Raw genomic sequence first — 20,390 nt, 5'->3', positions numbered from 1 at the left:
TTCATATCTTGTGATTCCCAGATGCAGTACAGGTAGTTGTCCAACTAAGTATCCGAGTCTGGCTTGAGTGTTCACATGATGTCCAGTCTCGTTCATGTAAACTTCTTCTGCAAACGCCTTGTATTCGTCGAAGAGTTCTGCCTGTTCTAATTGTTTCCGACGCATTTCATGTATGTGTGCACCTTGATGTTCTTGGATGTTGATTAGCTTTTGGATGGCTTCTTGTTGTTGATCCTGCCTTTGTTCCAACCTGTGGAAGGATTCACCCCATTGTTTCTCTTGTTCTAGTTTCTGATCCATCATTTGCTTTTGCCACTCCCCCTATTGATTCATCTATCTAGAGAGTGATTCTTCTTGACGGCCCACCAACTGTAGTTGCAGCTCTTTCTGTGCCCCTTGATTTTCCAAGTATATGCTAGATAAGCCATCAATGGCTTCTTGTAGTTGGTGCATGTCCAAAGGGGCTTGCTCCTTTAGGTTTTGTCCTTCTACCACTTGATGGGCTGGCCTCTTTCTTGGCTTTCATTGAGGTAGGGGAGATACAATAGCATGCATCCGTCGAACAGTAATTGGGATGCCTACTTTTATCCACTCGGGGTTCTCATCCTCAAACACCACCCCAGCCCTGTCACACAGACGGAAAATATTGCTGGGGTAGCCTAACCTTCCTCCAGAATTGCTTTTCTCAGCCATCTTCCTAATGCCTTCGGCTATGAGTTCATGAACCTTGATCTCTCCCCCTTTAAGTATACATTGCACCATTGTTGCTCTCTTAAGATTCACTGATGAGAGGAACTTTTGCGTGGTCTAGAAATTTGCGGATAAATCCTCGTTGCAAGTATAGTTTCTAAACCTTCAAAAGTCCTTTCATACAAATGTTTTGGTTGTCACAAGTAACAAACCCCTTTTAAATTGATAACCGAGTATTTAAACCTCGGGTCGTCTTCTCAAGGAATTGCAGGGAGGTATATTCTTAATATTGGTTATGAGTTTTGTAAATTGGGGGTTTTGGAGCTTGGGCAATGAGCACAGATATATTTAATTGACAAATAAAATAAATAAATAATTGTAAAATAAACTTTTGGCAAGGTATGAAAAATTAAAAGTCCAGACTTAGTTATCCTTATCAATAATAATGAAAGTTGAATCTTAATTCCACTTAGTTAACCTTTACTAAAGCAAAGGGAAGTCAAGGGACTAATTAGATTGATCTTCGAATCCTAGTTATTTCCTAAGAAAAGATTGGGATTATTGAAGTTCAGTTCAATTATCAAAGATAACAGTTATCAATTATGTTGAGCTAAGATAACTTCTGAGTTACTACTTTCTTAACCAAGACCAAAAGGAGAAAAAGAAAATTTACTGGAATAAAAATGTCTTCAGATGGGAATAACAATAATGTAAATAAAAGAAAGCAATATTAAATTGAAATACCTCAAGTAATATTAATTCAAAAGAGTAATCTGTAACATGGAAGAATTCATAAAATTGCAAGAGTAAAAAAAAAGGAATGTTGAACCTGATAAACAGAGATAATCGTCCTGAAGGCGAATAAAATCCTAAATCTAAATCCTAATCCTAAAGAGAGAGGAGAGAATCTCCCTCTCAAACTAAATCTAAATCATGAGAAGTGAATTATGAGAGCCCGTTTATGAATGGATACATTCTCCCACTTTATAGCCTCTAATATGTGTTTTCTGGGTTGAGAACTGGGTTAGAAACAACCCAGAATTCGCTGGTTGCGAATTCAAACATGCTGAATTTCCGTCACTGCGATGCGTCCGTATGGAGTACGCGGTCGCGTCACCTAGCGTCAGAGAAACTTTGACATATTATATATCAAATCGAAGCCCCAGACGTTAGCTTTCCAACGCAACTAGAATCGCATCGTTTGGACCTCTGTAGCTAAAGTTATAGCCGTTTGAGTGCGAAGAGGTCAGGCTGGACAGCTTAGCAGTTTCTCCAACTTCTTGTATTCCTTCCACTTTTGCATACTTCCTTTCCATCCTCTGAGCCATTCCTGCCCTGTAATCTCTGAAATCACTTAACACACATATCAAGGCATCTAATGGTAATAAGAGAGGATTAATAATAAGCAAATATAAGATCAAAGAAGCATGTTTTCAATCATAGCACAAAATCAGGAAGAAAAACGTAAAACTATGCAAATAGTATGAATAAGTAGGTAAAAAGTTGATAAAATCCACTCAATTAAGCACAAGATAAACCATAAAATAGTGGTTTATCAACCTCCCCACATTTAAACAATAGCATGTCCTCATGCTAAGCTCAAGAGAAACTATAAAGATGAAGAGGAATGGCAGGATGTATGAAATGCAACCTATCTATATGAATGCAACTACATGCAAAAATGTTTCTACCTACTTGGTTTAAAAGTAAATAAGTTCTCCAAGACAAAAATAATTCAAATTCCACTAATTCAAATCATATAAAATAAAGACAAGTAAACTTGTAAGAAGATAGCTCATGAAAGCAGGGAACATAGAAATTAGCACTGAACCCTTACTGGTAGTGTATATCACTCTAACTCTCAAGTGTCTAGGGTCAATCACTCTACTCTTCTCTAATTATGCTTTCTAAACTTTGTTCTTTATCTAACCAATCAGCAAATATTTAGTATACCAATGCAAACATCATGAGGTCTTTTTCAAGGTTGTAATGGGGCTAAGGTAAAGGTGAGGGTATATATATATATATATGGCCAAGTGAGCTATAATATGAATCTTTGACTAACCTAAGCTCTCACCTAATATACATATACTCTATATAACCCTAGAATCATGCCTAGCTACCCAAAATTCCCACTTTTGTATGTTTCTCATACTCATATACCAAATTTTTTATATTTCTTTACTTTTATCACATGTGTATTGATCTTTTTATTAACTTAGCATTGGGGTAATTTTGTCCCCTTATTTATTTATTTATTTATTGAATATTTTTGGATTTTTCTCTTTTTTTTCTCTTTTTTTTTGTAGAGAAATAAACATAACTTATCAATGCACATGGATTTTCTATTATTTTTCTATTTTGGTTTTTTCATGAGTAGGTTCCCAAATTCCCAATATTCTATCGAAAATATAACACATTCCCTTATTAACCCATGTTCCCACAGTTTCCCCACACTTAATTAACACACTATCTTAAGCTAACCAAAGATTCAATTGGGATAATTAATTTGTTTTCCGCTTAAGGCTAGTGATGTGGTAAAATATAGAACAAATGGGAATTAAAAAGCTCAAGGTGGCTAACAAGGGTGATGTAAAGGATAGGCTTATTTGGGATAAGTGAGCTAAAATCAAATAATGGCCTCAATCATATGCAAGCATGTAAATACACTAAATATTGGACATATAGAATGGAACAAAGCTAAGATTGCAATCATAATGAAGAAAACACACAAGAATAAAAATTTATGGTTAAATAATGTAACCATATTTTTAGGCTCAAAGTCTCACAGGTTGTGTGTTCTTTAGCTCAAAAACCATGTTCCAAATACAACTTCAAACAAGTTTTAACATAAAAATTTTTAATTTAAATTAGTGAAATTTTTCAAAAATAGAGTCCTAAAAAGAAACTTATTATTTTTCAACTAAGTAGTACATAAATGCAAACAATCAACTACACATGCAATCTATTATGCAATGCAACAATGAACTAATAAAGAAAATAAAACATTGGTGTTGAGATAAGAAAGTACTAACCCATGGAGATCGGTATTGACCTCCCCACACTTAAAGATTGCACCGTCCTCGGTGCATGCTGAGATGTACAAGTGGATGGGGGTTGTGGTTCCTCAGCTGGGGCTCTTTTTGTTCCTTTCCTTGCCGGTGATTTGGGAGTAGCTTTCTCTTTACCTTTCATGGTGGCCATCCTGAAAAGGGAAAAAGAAAGTAACTTTTAAAGCTAAGAGTTAGAGCAAGGAAGAGAGCGGGAAAGGTGGTAATCAATGCACAATAAAGAAGAATGACGTTAACACATGGTCATGACTACATGTGAAAAATCATCAATGGAAATATAGCAAGTGCATATGATGACAATTAAATGCAAGGTGTTTATTGGCATCCAGGCAAAGGCATGAGTAGCATAGATCAAGCATTCAATGTCCAAGTTAGATTACCAAGTCTTTCAAACTAACAACATGTTTGTAATAACAATTATATTTAAGTAATAAAATATAAAAAGGGTTTTGTGAAAAACAAGCATTTATAGTAGTAGATTAAAAGAAATCTTAAAAATAGTGCAAAATGCCATACGGGCGTTTTCACAAATACATAGCATGCATGGTAAATAAGCTATTTGAAAGTATTAAATTGAACATGCAAGCAATCCTTTAAAAAGTAATATATAATTGTCAAATAATTCCTCTAATAATTCACAAGTAAAATATAGAAATAATGACCCAAATAAATTTCTAACACCAATGAAAATAATGCAATGAATGAAAGTATGCAAATAAAATAAAATAAAATAAAAAAATAAGAAGAATGAGAAGGGAAAGAAGGGAAGAAGAAGTAAGGAAGAAATAAGGAGGGAAAAGAGAAAATAGGATTTGGGGAAGAGAAAGATAAAATATTTTGGCAATTTAGGTTGAGCTGTGCGGCGCAAGCGACGCGGACGCGTGGGGCACGCGGTCGCGTGACTTGCGCTTTTAAGTTAATCGACGCGGTCGCGTTGGTCACACGGTCGCGTTGGTCACGCGGTCGCGTGACACGTTTTGTGCTACTGGCGCGAGGGCAGCCTCGCGCTCGCACAACTCTCTGTTCAAAATCTTATTTTGCCAAATTTTGGGTGACGCGATCGCGTGGATGGACATTTTTGGAAAACGACGCGGCCGCGTGGGGCACGCGTTCGCGTCGGAGGGCTTGGGCTTCCAGCACGAGTTCAGCCTAATTCCAGCTCAACTTTCGGCCATACACCCTTGCTACGTCGATTTTCATGGCACGCGGCCGCGTGGGTGACGCGGTCGCGTGGGAGGCCAAAGTTCCCACCTGACGCAGACGCGTGAGCGACGTGGTCGCGGGGGTCAAATTATGCTAAAGGCGCACCTCCAGCCACGCTTTCGCATGACTCTCTGTTCAATTCTTTTCTCCCCAACGCACTAGTGACGCGGACGCGTCAGTGACGCTGCCGCATCGCGTGCGTGTTTTTTTTTATATGCAATATGCAGATGCAAATGTAGTGCTGATATGGATGTTATGAATAATTCCAGGTTCAATAAAAATAGAATAAAATAAAATAAAAAACAAACAAAACGAAATAAAATTAAAATTGAGAAAGGAATGATTATACCATGGTGGGTTGTCTCCCACCTAGCACTTTTAGTTAAAGTCCTTAAGTTGGACATTTGGTGAGCTCCATGTTATGGTGGCTTGTGTTTGAACTCATCCAGGAATCTCCACCAATGTTTGTATCTCCAGTAACCTCCGGGGTCCCAAACTAAGCATGTAAAGCCCTTAAGAAGCTTCAAACAGATTCTTAGGCTCCTGGGGTAACAAGTGTCAGAGCAGATTCTAGGATCCCAAATCTTGCTTTTACACCCATCTTTGTCGGGATCTGTACTTTTCCAACTGGGTGATAAGTAATTTGAATTCTCACTGCAGCTACCAAACAGCTTCCTAGACCCATTCAGTTGAGCTTTACACCAACCTTTGCGTTTAAACTTAAAGCTTCCAACCATGATGAACCTTGCAGGACAATTCTTACCACTAGCCATCTTCCTCTTACTCTTAATGTTACAAAGAGTTCTAAGTTGACCATCCGTCTCTAGTAGCCCATATTCAAGTGGAATTAGAAAGCTAAGGGATATGAATTTTACCCACTTGAATGTTGTGAAGGATGATGACAACTTAGGGGGAGGTATTTTTAATGAAATTGCAAGCTCCACTCCCTTGTGCTTTTCTCTGATAATTACCACCTCTTTGCAAGCTTCTTCAATTTTAACCTCTTCCTCTTAGTAGCTTTCTTCCAATTCAATCTTCTCTTTATTGCTTTCCAAGGGCATGGGAGGTTGTGCTTTTTCTTCTTGAATCTCCATCTCTTGATCAACCTCTTCCAAGTCTTTAACTGTGATATGCCTTGGAGGTTGTACACCCTCCTCAGCATCAATTTCAAACATCTTGGAAGGGGGTTCTATGACTGGACTTTCCCATGGAGGTTCTGCATCTCCTAAGTCTTCAACCACTTCTTCTTCTTCAATAATTCCGGCTTCCACCACTTGTTCCAGTACAAATTCATGCTCTTTACTATCCACTGGAGTTTCTAATGTCTCCTTCATGCTACGTTCTTCATTAGATTGCCCACATGAAGCCATGAGGGTTCCTTGAGTGTCCGAACGTCAGGAAGCTAATTGATTTATCGCTTGTTCCAATTGATGAATGGTTGCCTAAAATCGATCCACTGTTTCCTTGAAATGATCCTTTGTCTCTTGATGCACTCGGCTTTCAAAAATAGGATCATAGTGCTCTTGGATTGATGGATATAGAGATGGTGAATATTGAAGTGGTGGTTCTTGTGAGTAATTGGGTTAGAATTGGGGTGGTTCTATATATGGTTCATATGGCTCATAAGGTGGTTGGTATGGTGGTTGAGGGTTATGGTCATATGGAGGTGAATGGCGGAAAGGGGCTTGTGAGTATGGTGGTCCAAAGTCATGTTGAGGAGAGGATTCATAGGCATATGGTGGTGGTTGTTGATAGTCTATTAGAGGTGGTTGTTGCCATGAGGGTTGATCAAATCCTTGTGGCTCCTCCCAGCTTTGATTCTTCTAACCTTGATGCCTGTTCTCATTATAGTTTCCATTCCTAACAACAACATTGGAATCAAACTTGAAGCGAGAGGGGTGAGAACTCATAGTTAGTTAATAAAAATTTAAAAACAAAAATAAAAGCAAATTTCAAAATCAAATTTTTGAATTTGAAAATTAAAATTTGAATTTTGAATTTTTAAAATTGAAATTTGAAGATTAAAATTTGAAATTTTTGTTTTTAAATTTGAATTTTAAATTTTGAAAATTGAATTGTTTTTAAAATTAGAAATTGAAAATTGATTTTTTTTAAATATTTACAATAACCAATAATAAGGCACACGTTTGCAATTCCCCGGCAACGGCGCCATTTTGATGAGAGGAACTTTTGCGTGGTCTAGAAATTTGCGGATAAATCCTCGTTGCAAGTATAGTTTCTAAACCTTCAAAAGTCCTTTCATACAAATGTTTTGGTTGTCACAAGTAACAAACCCCTTTTAAATTGATAACCGAGTATTTAAACCTCGGGTCGTCTTCTCAAGGAATTACAGGGAGGTATATTCTTATTATTGGTTATGAGTTTTGTAAATTGGGGGTTTTGGAGCTTGGGCAATGAGCACAGATATATTTAATTGACAAATAAAATAAATAAATAACTGTAAAATAAACTTTTGGCAAGGTATGAGAAATTAGAAGTCCAGACTTAGTTATCCTTATCAATAATAATGAAAGTTGAATCTTAATTCCACTTAGTTAACCTTTACTAAAGCAAAGGGAAGTCAAGGGACTAATTAGATTGATCTTCGAATCCTAGTTATTTCCTAAGAAAAGATTGGGATTATTGAAGTTTAGTTCAATTATCAAAGATAACAGTTATCAATTATGTTGAGCTAAGATAACTTCTGAGTTACTGCTTTCTTAACCAAGACCAAAAGGAGAAAAAGTAAATTTACTGGAATAAAAATGTTTTCAGATGGGAATAACAATAATGTAAATAAAAGAAAGCAATATTAAACTGAAATACCTCAAGTAATATTAATTCAAAAGAGTAATCTGTAACATGGAAGAATTCATAAAATTGCAAGAGTAAATAAAAAGGAATGTTGAATCTGATAAACAGAGATAATCCTGAAGGTGAATAAAATCCTAAATCTAAATCCTAATCCTAAAGAGAGAGGAGATAATCTCCCTCTCAAACTAAATCTAAATCATGAGAAGTGAATTATGAGAGCCCGTTTATGAATGGATGCATTCCCCCACTTTATAGCCTCTAATCTGTGTTTTCTGGGCCGAGAACTGGGTCAGAAACAACCCAGAATTCGCTGGTTGTGAATTCAAACATACTGAATTTCCGTCACTGCGACGCGTCCGCATGGAGCACGCTGTCGCGTCACCTAGCGTCAGAGAAACTATGGCATATTATATATCAAATCGAAGCTCCGGACGTTAGCTTTCCAACGCAACTGAAACCGCATTGTTTGGACCTATGTAGCTAAAGTTATAGCCATTTGAGTGCGAAGAGGTCAGGCTGGACAGCTTAGCAGTTTCTCCAACTTCTTGTATTCCTTTCACTTTTGCATGCTTCCTTTCCATCCTCTGAGCCATTCCTGCCCTGTAATCTCTGAAATCACTTAACACACATATCAAGGCATCTAATGGTAATAAGAGAGGATTAATAATAAGCAAATATAAGATCAAAGACGCATGTTTTCAATCATAGCACAAAATCAGGAAGGAAAACGTAAAACCATACAAATAGTATGAATAAGTGGGTAAAGAGTTGATAAAATCCACTCAATTAAGCACAAGATAAACCATAAAATAGTGGTTTATCATTCACCTCTGAGTTATTCCCGGCAGGAAGGATGGATCTCCTTACAATTTCGAACCACCCTTTCGCTTCAAAGGTGAGGTCCCCTCTCTTGATGAACTTGGGCTTCCCTTGGGGATCTCGTAGCCAATCAGCTCCTTGTATGCAAATATCTTGTACAATCTGATCATAGTTGGGACTGCTATCTATTTTGGAGTGATAGCTTTCTTCTGCAAATGGTATGGTTCGTAGTTTCAACGCCCTCATGACGCTCATGGGACTGAAATCCACGGTCACCCCTCTTACGAAGCTTATATAGGATTTATCGGCCTTATCATACCTGACTGCATTTGCATAAAACTCTCTTACAAGAGTTACGTTTACTTTTATGACCGGATCAGTGAGGAGCTCCCATCTCCTCTTTTCCACCTTCTCTGTGATTTCAGGACACTCAGTTTTTCTGACTTGAAAGCCTAGCTCATATATGATCTCCTTATCAACCATCCACCCGAATTGTAATGCATGGTGAAAGGTTCTAAATTTCTTCTCATCGAAAGGGCGTTGCTCCATAGGCTCCTTTTTCTTTCTTCTTTTAGATCTTGATGATGCCAAGAATAGGAGTTGATATGTAAAAGTGGTGAGGAGTATGAGTTGCTGGTGGAATTCGATTGGGTTTGGATAGGGTGTAGCTTGGAGAATTGTATTTCGAGAGTAAGAAGCTTGAAGAAGTGGGCGTTGGAATGTGAAGGGAGGTACGGACTAGGGACTACTTATATAGAAGAGTGGAGAGTAAATGAAAGGTGTGGATTGATGGTGTGGGTGTATGATGAACGGATGGGGTTTAGCATGGGATGAGCACAAGGATCATCAACTTTATGATGGGGTTGGTTCGATTTCCAAGCGTGTCATTCTTTCAATGTTGCATGACAACATTTCCCAATACATTCCCCTTGAAGACACGTGTATAGTCCTCTCCTTTTGTGGTGGCCGAACCCTCCTCCTTCAATTGTCCCATCAATTTTTTCTACAAAATAAAAGGGATGTGATTAATGAAATTGTGGATGTTGGCGGCAAAATTTTTTAAAAAAATTGGGATAACTACTTTTTAAAATTTTTGTTTCTAACTAACTAAGTGCTATTCATGAATGCAAACCAACTGACTTTTTAATTGTTCATGTATGCAACATTGGTGACACCAAACTTAGTTTGTGTCCATGTGGTGTACAAAGTTTTGTTCAAGGCTCTAAGAGTAACATGATATGAATTGCATTTATGCTCTTCTTAGTATACCTTGAACACCAAACTTGTTCTTCACTATGTGCTGCATACAAGGATTCATTCAAGTATATGTCAAAGTTGATTTGGAATTCATGAACCTTGCATTATTAACTACTTTAAAGCATATAAAACATGGGTTGCCTCCCATGAAGCGCTTCTTTAGCGTCACTAGCTTGACGTTTTGACTTTGTCAGGGTGGTTGGTAATGCTTCAAATCTTCCCCCCTCGCAGTAAATCTATCTCCATTGGCTTCATCAAGAATCTCCACATGTTCTAAGGAGAGAATTCTGTTGATGGTGAAAACTTTAGGTAGCTGAGATGGGATGGTGGGGAGATGAGGTGGGATATCTGAGAAATAAGCTTAGATCACTTTATCCCCTGGAGAGAAGTCCTCTGTAGGGACCTTCTTGTTCCTCCATCTCCTTGGTGCCTTCTTCTTTGTTCTTTTTGATGTTGCTCTGCTCTTTGTAGTCTCTTTTTCCAAAGAAATTTTTTTGCTGGTCTCATATAACTCTGGTGATTTAGGTTCCTCCTAGTTTTCCTTTAGCTGTGACAACTGCTGACTGTCTTGTTTGTCAACCAAAGGGATTCCCAGGTGTACAGCTTGTGCTTCAATGCTTGTTTCTTCCATCAGTGCTTTGTCATGCTCTCCCCTTTGTTCCTTGTTTTCCTGATCTGCTTCTTGTGAGGGTTTGAAGATATTGAATGCGAGTTGTTCGTCATGTATCCTCAGTATTAGCTCTCTCGCTCCACGTCTATGAGTGCTCTGGCTGTAGCTAGGAATGGTCTTCCCAATATGATTGGGTGAAGGTGACTTTCTTCCATTTCCAATATGACAAAGTCCGTGGGAAGGAAGTAGTTCCCAACCTTCACCAACACGTTTTCAACCACTCCTACTGTTTGTTTTTGAGTTTTGTCGGCCAGCCTGATGACTACGTCTGTGGGCATTAGCTCATTGATCTGCAGCTTCTTCATAAGGGATAAAGGCATTAAGTTGATGCTTGCTCCCAGGTCACAGAGTCCTTTATCAAACATTGTTTCTCCTATGGCACAAGAGATGTGAAAACTCCCTGGGTCCTTCCTTTTTGTAGGAAACTCTGGTTGAATGAGAGCACTGCACTCCTTATTCATCACTATTGTTTGTCCTCGCTTGAGTGAGCTTTTCCTAGTCAGCAGCTCCTTCATATACTTAATGTATGAGGGCATTTGTTGGAGAGCCTTGATGAATGGTATGTTTACATGGAGAGATGCAAACATATCAAGGAACTTTGAGTATATTCTCTTTTCTACACCACCCTTGAGCCTTTGGGGAAAAGGTGCATAGAGTTTCAGCATCTCCTTCTGTGTAATTTTGGTTTTTTTGTGACCCTCTTCCTGCTTCTCTACTGAAGTATCTCCATAGTGTTCGAAGGGTTTGTTCAGCTCTTCCTCAGTCTCCCTATCACTTATAGTGGCCATCTTGCATTCCTCCCATCTTACTTTCTTTGCTTCACCTCTTGGGTTTTTCTCTGTCTCACTTGGGAAGCTGTCAGTAGGTTTGAGAATCTTCTCAGAGAGGTATCCCACTTGAAATTCTAGCCTCTTAATAGTGTCTCCCTGGTTTTTGATATTGGCTCGCACCTCCTCCTTGAACACCTTGTTATCTTGGAGTTCCTTACATATGCCTTCAAGTAGAGTCTCAATCCTTAAGAGTCTATCTTCGGATGATGGTGAGTTGGTGTTGGAGGGATGAGGATGGCCATTTTGGTTTTGATATGGATGTTGAGAGGTGTTGTTAGGTGGGTGCTGATATGATCTCTGTGTGGAATGTTGGTGAGCCGCATTGTTGTTGGGGTTGTGACGTCTCTGATCTTGGCCTTGATCTTGTTGATTTTCCCACCTAAAGTTTGGGTGGTTTCTCCAACCGGGATTATAAGTTTTGGAGTATGGATCATGGGTCTGCCTAGGTGAGTTTTCAATGTAGTTGGCTTGTTCCTGATCACCCTCTGCTTCTGCATTCACTCCTTCTTGGGTTGCTGATGAGGTGGTGATTGCTGCCACTTGGTTCCTCTCTATCTTCTTGGTAAGGTCAGCCAGCTGCTTGGTGATCATCTTGTTTTGGGCCATCAGTGCATCCACGTTGTTTAGCTCCATCACTCCTCTAGTGTTGCCTCTTTCAGAAGCATAAAAGTAGTCATTCTCAGCTACAGTCTCAATGACATCTATGGCTTCTTCAATGGTCTTCTTCTTGTTCAGAGATCCCCCAGATGAGTGGTCTACTGCCTTCTTTGATTCATAAGAAAGGCCTTCATAGAAAATGTGTAACTACACCCATTCATTGAACATATCTGGCGGGCACCTTCTTGTCAAGTCCTTAAACCTCTCCCATGCTTCATAGAGAGTTTCACCATCTTGTTGCCTGAAGGTTTGTACCTCATCTCTCAACCTGTTGATTCTTTGAGGAGGATAGAATCTCACCAAGAATTTGTTCACCACATCTTCCCAGGTTGTTAAACTCTCATTCAGGAAGGATTCCAGCCATTTAGATGCTTTGTCCTTGAGTGAGAAGGGAAACAGAAGTAGTCTATAGGTGTCAGGATGAACACCATTAGACTTCACAGTATCACATATCCTCAGGAATGTGGTGAGATGTTGATTGGGGTCTTCTTGAACACTTCCTCCAAATGAACAGTTGTTCTGAACAAGGGTGATGAGCTGTGGCTTTAGTTCAAAGTTATTAGCATGTATGGTTGGGTTTTGGATGCTACTTCCACAGTTTCCTGGGTTTGGATTGATGTAAGAGCCCAGAACTCTTCTCTCTTGCCCAGCATGATTTGCTGGACCTTCTCTGCCATGGTTGTCATCCTCTTCTTCATGATGGTTCTCCATATTCTCATCCATGTCTGGTTCAAAGTACTCTTCCTCTTCCTCAGCACCAACAACTCTCTTTCCTCTTGCTTCCCTCCTTAATCTAAGGAAGATCCTCTCAGGTTCAGAATCAAAAGAAGTTGAAGCCCCACTTCTTCTACCTGTCATACAACCAACAAGGCCAAAGCAAAAGGGAGATAGAGAGTATTCTTGTTAAAAAATGCTGTTAGTGTGAGTGATACAATTTATCAAACAGTTAGTGGGTTAGTGAACTAAATTGTAACAAACAAGAGAACACCACAAACGGGTAGGGGTAATGGGAAGAAAATAACTGAAACTGAAAGTGAATCAATCAAACAGAAATTAAATAAAACAAAAGAAAAATGCTCAATCTAGTTATTCACCAATTTAATCATTGTTGATACAAAATCAATCCCCGGCAACGGCGCCATAAACTTGATGCACGGAAACTTGTCTCTCAACAGATTTCCCTCGGCAAGTATACCGAATTGTTGTCAAGTAAAAACTCACAATAGAGTGAGGTCGAATCCCATAGGGATTGATTGGTCAAGCAACTTTAATTGGAGGAATGTTCTAGTTGAGCTAAGCAGAATTTGATTTGAGAATTGCAGGAAATTAAATGGCGGGAAAGTAAATGATAGAAAATGTAAATGCTGGAAATAAAAAACTGAATGTAAATGACGGAAAGTAAATTGCTGAATCTTAAATGGGGAATGGGGAAGATGAACATAAAAGTAAATGGTAGAAAGTAAAGAGAATGGGTAAGATACAACGACCCAATTTTTAATATGTCTAGATCATATCGGAAACTGAGCGCTACCAATTTTTCTTCCTAATTATTATCTATTATTTATCATATGAGCCTGATTCGTTGTTAAAAGCGTAGTTAATTTGCGAGGTGTATTTTTTTTGAAAACATTTGGATTAATAGACGGAATAATTTATAATCAATTCACAACTGATAACAGATAAAACAGTTATAAACAACCACACATAAATACATCACAAGCAGTCAACAACATTCAGTGATCCAATTTTTATTTAAGTATAGACTTTTAGTTAGAACACCCCTAGATATAGCTAGATAATAACTATATACATATACATACATACAACATCCCAGGTCCTGACCTGTTCAAGAGGTCCCTAAGTTGGCACCTAGGCTAGCCTAGACTCTATACTCACTTAGTCCCTCTAAACTTCTAAAGCGAGGGAAAATACGTTCTAAGTCATCAAAACTCAAGTCAGGTGGATCATCATCAAAAGGTAGAACATCATCTGCTACTCCTCTGCACGATCAGACTTTTCCACTGGACGTCTCTCTGGTACCTCATGAAGTAGCCACACAACAGGAGTCTCGTACACAGGATTTAAGTTAAAGTTCAAGAACAAACGGGGTGTAGACATTGGCTGGTCTCATAGTATATACATATAAACAGGGAACGATATTCACCCTAGACTCAGAAGACTATCTAGAGCAGAATCCTCTTTGCAGAACCATCATCAACGAGCTACTGTAAGGTACTCTTACTTCCATCTGAAGGGGGAAGGGAGAGAGAAGGGGTAAGAATTGGGGAGTTCTTAGTAGGGCCGGGGTTATTAGTTAATTTCATTAATTCTGTGTCGCTTAGCAGACATATAGCAAAATACAGAAAAACAGTAAACAGAAGTTACAGATAAATAAAGAAACTAAGAAAGCAAAACACAAACAAAAGAATACAAGAAAACAAAACACAGACACAGAGAATAGAATGAAAACAAAGAAAGCATACATTCAAACAACAATCATAACAGAGGAAATGCGCAACCAAGTATGATGCATGTCTGTCCTATGCAGGCCATGAGCTCATGTGTCGGTTTACACCCTGCAGCACGACATTACCTAGAAACTAGTCCTAGATATGGCTTATTTTCTGTCTGTTTTTCTGTCATTAAAACTTTACAGAATTTTCTTTGGTTTTTATCTCTTCTTTAACTTTTTATCTTTCCTTTATCTTTGCCTCACTAATATGTTTTTACCACTCCCTAAGTGTTTTATGAAGGTAATTATGAGATTCTGCGCTTAAAGTTGTCTTTCTAAAGCTTTTACAGAAAACTGCCTTTTCGCATTATTTTATTATTTTTATTAAAATATTATTTTTAATTAAATATTATTATTTAGTATTTTATTATTATTTATTATTTTAATACTAAATTTTTGAAAATTAACTTACCTTTTACTTTTAACCTTTAAAATTCACTTTTTACCACCCGTAACTTTTAATATTTCTACTTTTACCACCGTAACTTCCAGAAATTACCATATAACCCCTTAAACACCAAAAATTTTACTTCCTTGCCCTTTCTAAGATCTAAAAGGTGTTCTTTAATGTTCTTCACCACACTTAAAGTGTTCTTCGTGTTCTTCGTATATTCTTCAAATTCTTTCTCTGTTTTTACCCGTTTTTCAGTCTTTTCAGCAACCGATTTTTACCAAAATTCAAAATAAATTTCCAGCCACTAAAACCCCATCTTTTCTATATGATTTTAACACAAATTAATCCTCAATTTAAGCTCTAGGGTTTCATTTTCCAGCAGCCACAAGAACACACATTCATAGCTTGAATTTTATCAAATTTCATCAAATTTTCACCAAAATTTCAACAAGAATTACTCATACAAACAATCAATTTCAAGCACAGCCAAACCATATCATAATCAAACAACTCAAACACAATCAATCAAGATTAAATTCGTCAATCCCTACCTTGATTTGCTGCTCCAAATCCGGTTACTCTTTAAAGTGTTCTTAAAGCACTTTTTCCTCCTAAAACACATCAAGAACAACTTTAAAACTCTAAAACATCAACTAAACGAACTTCAGAAGCATCTTAGTAAGGTTATCCTCACCTTAAACGTTCAGGAAATCAAAGATCTTTCGCCCACAAGTCAAGCTAAGCAAGAGATCTAAGGAAGAACATCAAGAAAACACTTGTTTAAGCATGTTTCCTTGAAAACCGAATTGAAGAGGGAAGGAGACAGCCATCTCACCTTATTTCCATCCTTGATAAGTTACATGGTTATGTAGAGGAAGAAGAGAAGATCATTTTGGTGAAATCGGAGTTTTGATTTGAGTTTTAGTTCAGAAGAAATCAAGCTTTGAAGATTAAGTGTTCATGAAAGTTTCTCTCTTTTCTCTCTTGTTATTTTCGGCCAAAATGATGAAATGAGACAGCCTTGGAGGTCTTGGGGGTGTAGGGCGAGTTGTGATTGGTTGGCTTGGAGGTGGGTTAAAATAATATAAAAATTTCTCAGATGTATAACTACTAAAACTAGATGTATCGGAACACTTGTAAAAACATCTCTAAAAATTATTTTCTGAGCTACTAGCATAAATAAAACTAGTAACATATTTATTATGAGAATAGAACATGTATAATGAGGCCTTAGCATTGATAAATTCATCAGAGAGTGCTGGTGCTAAGCTGCACCAGTAAACCATAAACCCGGTTAAACCGATTTTCTGTTTTTAACAAAAACAGACCAGGTAACCTTATAATGTCATTCAAGAATTTTCTAATACTAATATAATGAAAATATTATACTATTATCTCTCTCCTATCATGAATCGAGTCTGGTTCGTCAAACAGAGACTATTTACGAAAATCAGAATCAAATTTGCCAACCGATACGGTTCAAAAACAAGGTTCTTCGCAATTGCATTATCGAGCTTGCCTCAGAGGAGGTTCTAACTTAAGGATGACATAATGACAATGAGGATTGAGATAATTGTTGATATAGAAGAGGTGTTCCCTTTACTGATCTTCTGGCAAAATTCGTGCCTTCGGAAAAGATCTCGCATACTCGAAAATCAGGGTTGTTACGTAAGATCAGAAATGGGGGATTCATTGGGCACATGAGATGTTGTATTCTCTGGATCAAGTTCATTCTCATCTCTTCCTCAATCAATGCATTCATTGATCTCCTTGGCAATCTTAAGTGATTGGATTCCAATTCCTTGGCAACCCAATCTCTCAAATCTTGATCAATAGCCAATTCCTTGGTCTAATTGCTCATGAGAAGAGATGAAGTATGGTCACTGGTTATACCACATGTATTCCCAAATCAAAGTATTGGTAGGATTATATGTCACCGTATCCATCCAAACCCTAATTTGGTCCAACATGAGAAAGCATTTCTAGCATGATCTCTTCATTCCTCTTCCAAGGTTCGAAGAGATCCAAGTATGAATAGCTTCTTTTCCAAGATAACTACCCAATAGGATGAAGATTGAAAGCTTTATAGTAAAACCAAGAGAAAAGAAAGAAGAAAAATAATGAAAACTATTATTGATCTATCAATTTACAACAGAGCTCCCTAACCCAATGAAAGGGGTTTAGTTGTTCATAGCTCTGGGAATGGAAAGCATAAGTGTAACGTACATTATGAAAACTAAAACTAGAAGTTACAGAGAAAGTAAAATATACAGAGTGTAGTTCTCCAAAATGCAAAAAGCTCTCTCACTAGTTCAAAACTACTCCTATATATAGTACTCTTCTGATCTTCTAGTTGGCTCTTCAAGTCTTAGATATGGGCTTTTGGATCTTTAGTTGAAGCAGTTGCAGTCTTCAGTGGGCTCAGCTTTGCTTGCAGAGAAAGTGTGAGTTAGGCATGGACGTTAGTTAGGACGTTAGTGGTGTTAACGTTAAGTGAAAATGTGGGTTCGAGAACGTTAGTGACGATCACCTTTTTCACTAACGTTCCTAACCCAAGATGGTCCACGTTAACTTCAAAGTTAGTGGCACTAACGTGACCACTAACGTTGCCTCCTGGTCCTTCGCAAATGTTATTGGCATTCACCTTTTCCAATAACGCTTGCTTGTTGCCCTTCCTCCCTACGTTAGAGTCCACGTTAGTGTGGCTAACGTGACTCCTAACGTGGGTATGCCTCAGCCTCGAGAGCGTTAGTGATACTTACCTTTGTCACTAATGCTCCAAACGCCCCTTCTCACGTTAATTGTATTAACATGGCCACTAACGTGGTGGTGATTGCCATCTCCAACGTTAGTAACAAAGGTGAGTGTCACTAACGTTGGCTCATCATTTCTTTCCTCCACGTTAGCTTCCATGTTAATGTAACTAATGTGGCTAATGGTGGCTTGGTCCAACGTTAGTGACAAAGGTGAGTGTCACTAACGTTGGCACTTTTTTGTTCCTTCCACGTTAGAGTTCACGTTAATGTAATTAACATGACTCTTAACGTGGCTAGGTGTGCCCCTTTTTCCAACGTTAATGGCATTCACTTTTACCACTAACGTTGGAGCTTTACTTTTCCTCCACGTTAGCTTCCACGTTGATGTAGTTAACGTGGCAACTAACGTGGGTTATGATGGCTCACAAAGGCGTTATTGGCGATCACTTTTCTCATTAATGTTGCAAGTTAGCTCCCATTCCACGTTAATGGTCACGTTAGTTAGACTAACGTGGCTATTAACGTGGCATCTTCCTTGCTTCCTTTGTCCTGAAATCAAGCAAGTAAAGTGCATCAAAGCTAGGTTCTAACTCATGAGATCATGCATAATCTATTTTATCACTCAATTCATGCATAATTCTCATAAAGTCATATAAAATTCACAATGTTTGCTTGAATCAAGATGTAAGTGATTATCTACCCAAAACTTGCTTATTAACTAAGAAAATGCATGAAACTACCCTAAAACAGTAAAGAAAAGGTCAGTGAAACTGGCCAAAATGCCCTAGCATCAACGCGTACACGTGACTGACGCGTACGCGTGACATGCGCTACCTGCAGAAATCACAGAAAATGCTGGGGGCGATTTTGGACTGAGTTTGGACCCAATTTTCGGCCCAGAAATACAGACTAGAGACAGGGGACAAGCAGAGACTCAACACACATTCTCATTCGCATAGTTTTTAGATTTTAGATTAGAATCTTAGAGAGAAAAATCACACTTTCCCTAGGTTTCTTCACATTCATAGTTTTTAGTTTTTATGCTTCTTATGCTTTTGCTTTGGATATTGAGAAGAGTCACTACCTCCGTTGAAGCTGCATTATTCTAATTTGTTTTCTTATTCTTTTACTTTTTTAATTGCCCATTAACCCTGTTCAGATAAGGATTTGGGATTTATTAATGCGAAGAACTATTTTTACCTTTAATTATTTTTCAGTTATTATTTTATTTAGTTTATCATGTCTTCTTCTTATTCCCTTTACATGCCTGTGAACGTTGTATTCATGTCAATGGAGTACACTCCTAACTTGACTTAGGGGTTGATTAAAAGGAGACCCTTGAGTTGGAATACTCAAGTGTTAGTTCAATTGGAAGTTGTTGGCTAACTCTCTATTTACTAATGCTAATCCTTCCATAAGGAGAGGATTAGGACTTGCGAATAAGAGTTAGCTCAATCACTTGACTTTCATTTATTTAGTAAGGGTTAACTAAGTGAAAACAACAACCTCTTGCTATTCTACTTGGGGAAATCCAACAAGGATAGAACTTCCAATTAATCTTTCCCCAGTCAAGGCTTTTATTTTGATTATATAAATTCTCTTGCTAATTTTCGTTGATTTAATTTACAATCATTTAATTTCTTGTTCTCTAACTCTAAAAATTTCTCAGAAAACCCCTGACTAATAAAAGAGCACTCTTCTATCAACTCGTTGGGAGACAACCTGGGATATCTACTCGCAATATTTTTATTCTAATTATGTGACAACCCTTCTAAATTGATAAGTGGATTTTTCGTCAGCTAAGAATTGTACTTGCAACGCTGTTCTTATTATAAATTTTTAATTGGCAAATTTCTGCTACGTCAATTGTTGGCGCCGTTGCTGGGGAGTTGCAATAGCGTGCTAAATTATTAGTTGGTGTAAATAATTTTAATTTTACATATTCGCATATTTTTATTTTATTTTATTACCATGAGCTGTATGTTTCTTTCATTGAATGACGCGTTCAATACCTGACTCGAGCTTAGCCGCGTTTGATTCTGAATTTGAAAGAACTATTTCACGAATTAGGCAATCTCGGCATCGGTTAGCCTCTAAGGGTAGTGAAGTGGTTCTTACCAATTCACCAATCTCATCTGAGGGCGAATCTGAAGCGCCATCTGAGGAAGAAACAAGCTCCTTTTATACTGATACTGTGGATTTACGTGCAGGTAATATGGCGGAGCCTAGAAGAATTACTCTCTAGGAAGCAGAAGCTCCGGACTTTACCCTGCATCCGTATCAAGTGCGTCACCCAAATCTGGCTGCTGATTTTGAACTGAAGACTGCCCTAATCAACTTACTACCCAAGTTTCATGGCTTACCTGCTCAAGAGCTTATAAAGCGGCTCAGGGATTTTCAGACAGCTTGCTCAACTACTAGGCATCATGGTGCAGATGAAACCACTATTTGGCTATATGCCTTCCCGTTTTCTCTTGAGGGAAAGGCAAGGGAGTGGTTCTACGCCCAACTTGAAGCAGTCGTCACCAACTGGGATCTGCTCAGGAGGGAGTTCCTGGAAAAATACTTTCTAGGTGAAGTTACAGATAGACTGAGGAAGGAGATTTCCCATATTATCCAAGGTGAATTAGAGACTCTTTATGAGTATTGGGAACGCTTTAGGAATCTCCTAGACTTATGTCCCCACCACAAGATTGACCAGTTGGTATTGATCAGCT

General features: G+C 38.1%; 1 non-coding gene across 1 annotated transcript; it reads left to right on the top strand.

The window, feature by feature from the left end:
• Positions 1 to 12,174: 12,174 nt before the first annotated feature.
• Positions 12,175 to 12,281, top strand: LOC112726071 (small nucleolar RNA R71). The gene has a single exon (XR_003165140.1). It is a non-coding gene; the product is annotated as a small nucleolar RNA R71 (small nucleolar RNA).
• The last annotated feature ends 8,109 nt before the right edge of the window (positions 12,282 to 20,390 follow it).

The sequence above is a fragment of the Arachis hypogaea genome, chromosome 11, assembly GCF_003086295.3.
Source record: "Arachis hypogaea cultivar Tifrunner chromosome 11, arahy.Tifrunner.gnm2.J5K5, whole genome shotgun sequence".
Lineage (NCBI taxonomy): Eukaryota > Viridiplantae > Streptophyta > Magnoliopsida > Fabales > Fabaceae > Arachis > Arachis hypogaea.
This window is presented reverse-complemented; position numbering and strand designations above follow the sequence as displayed.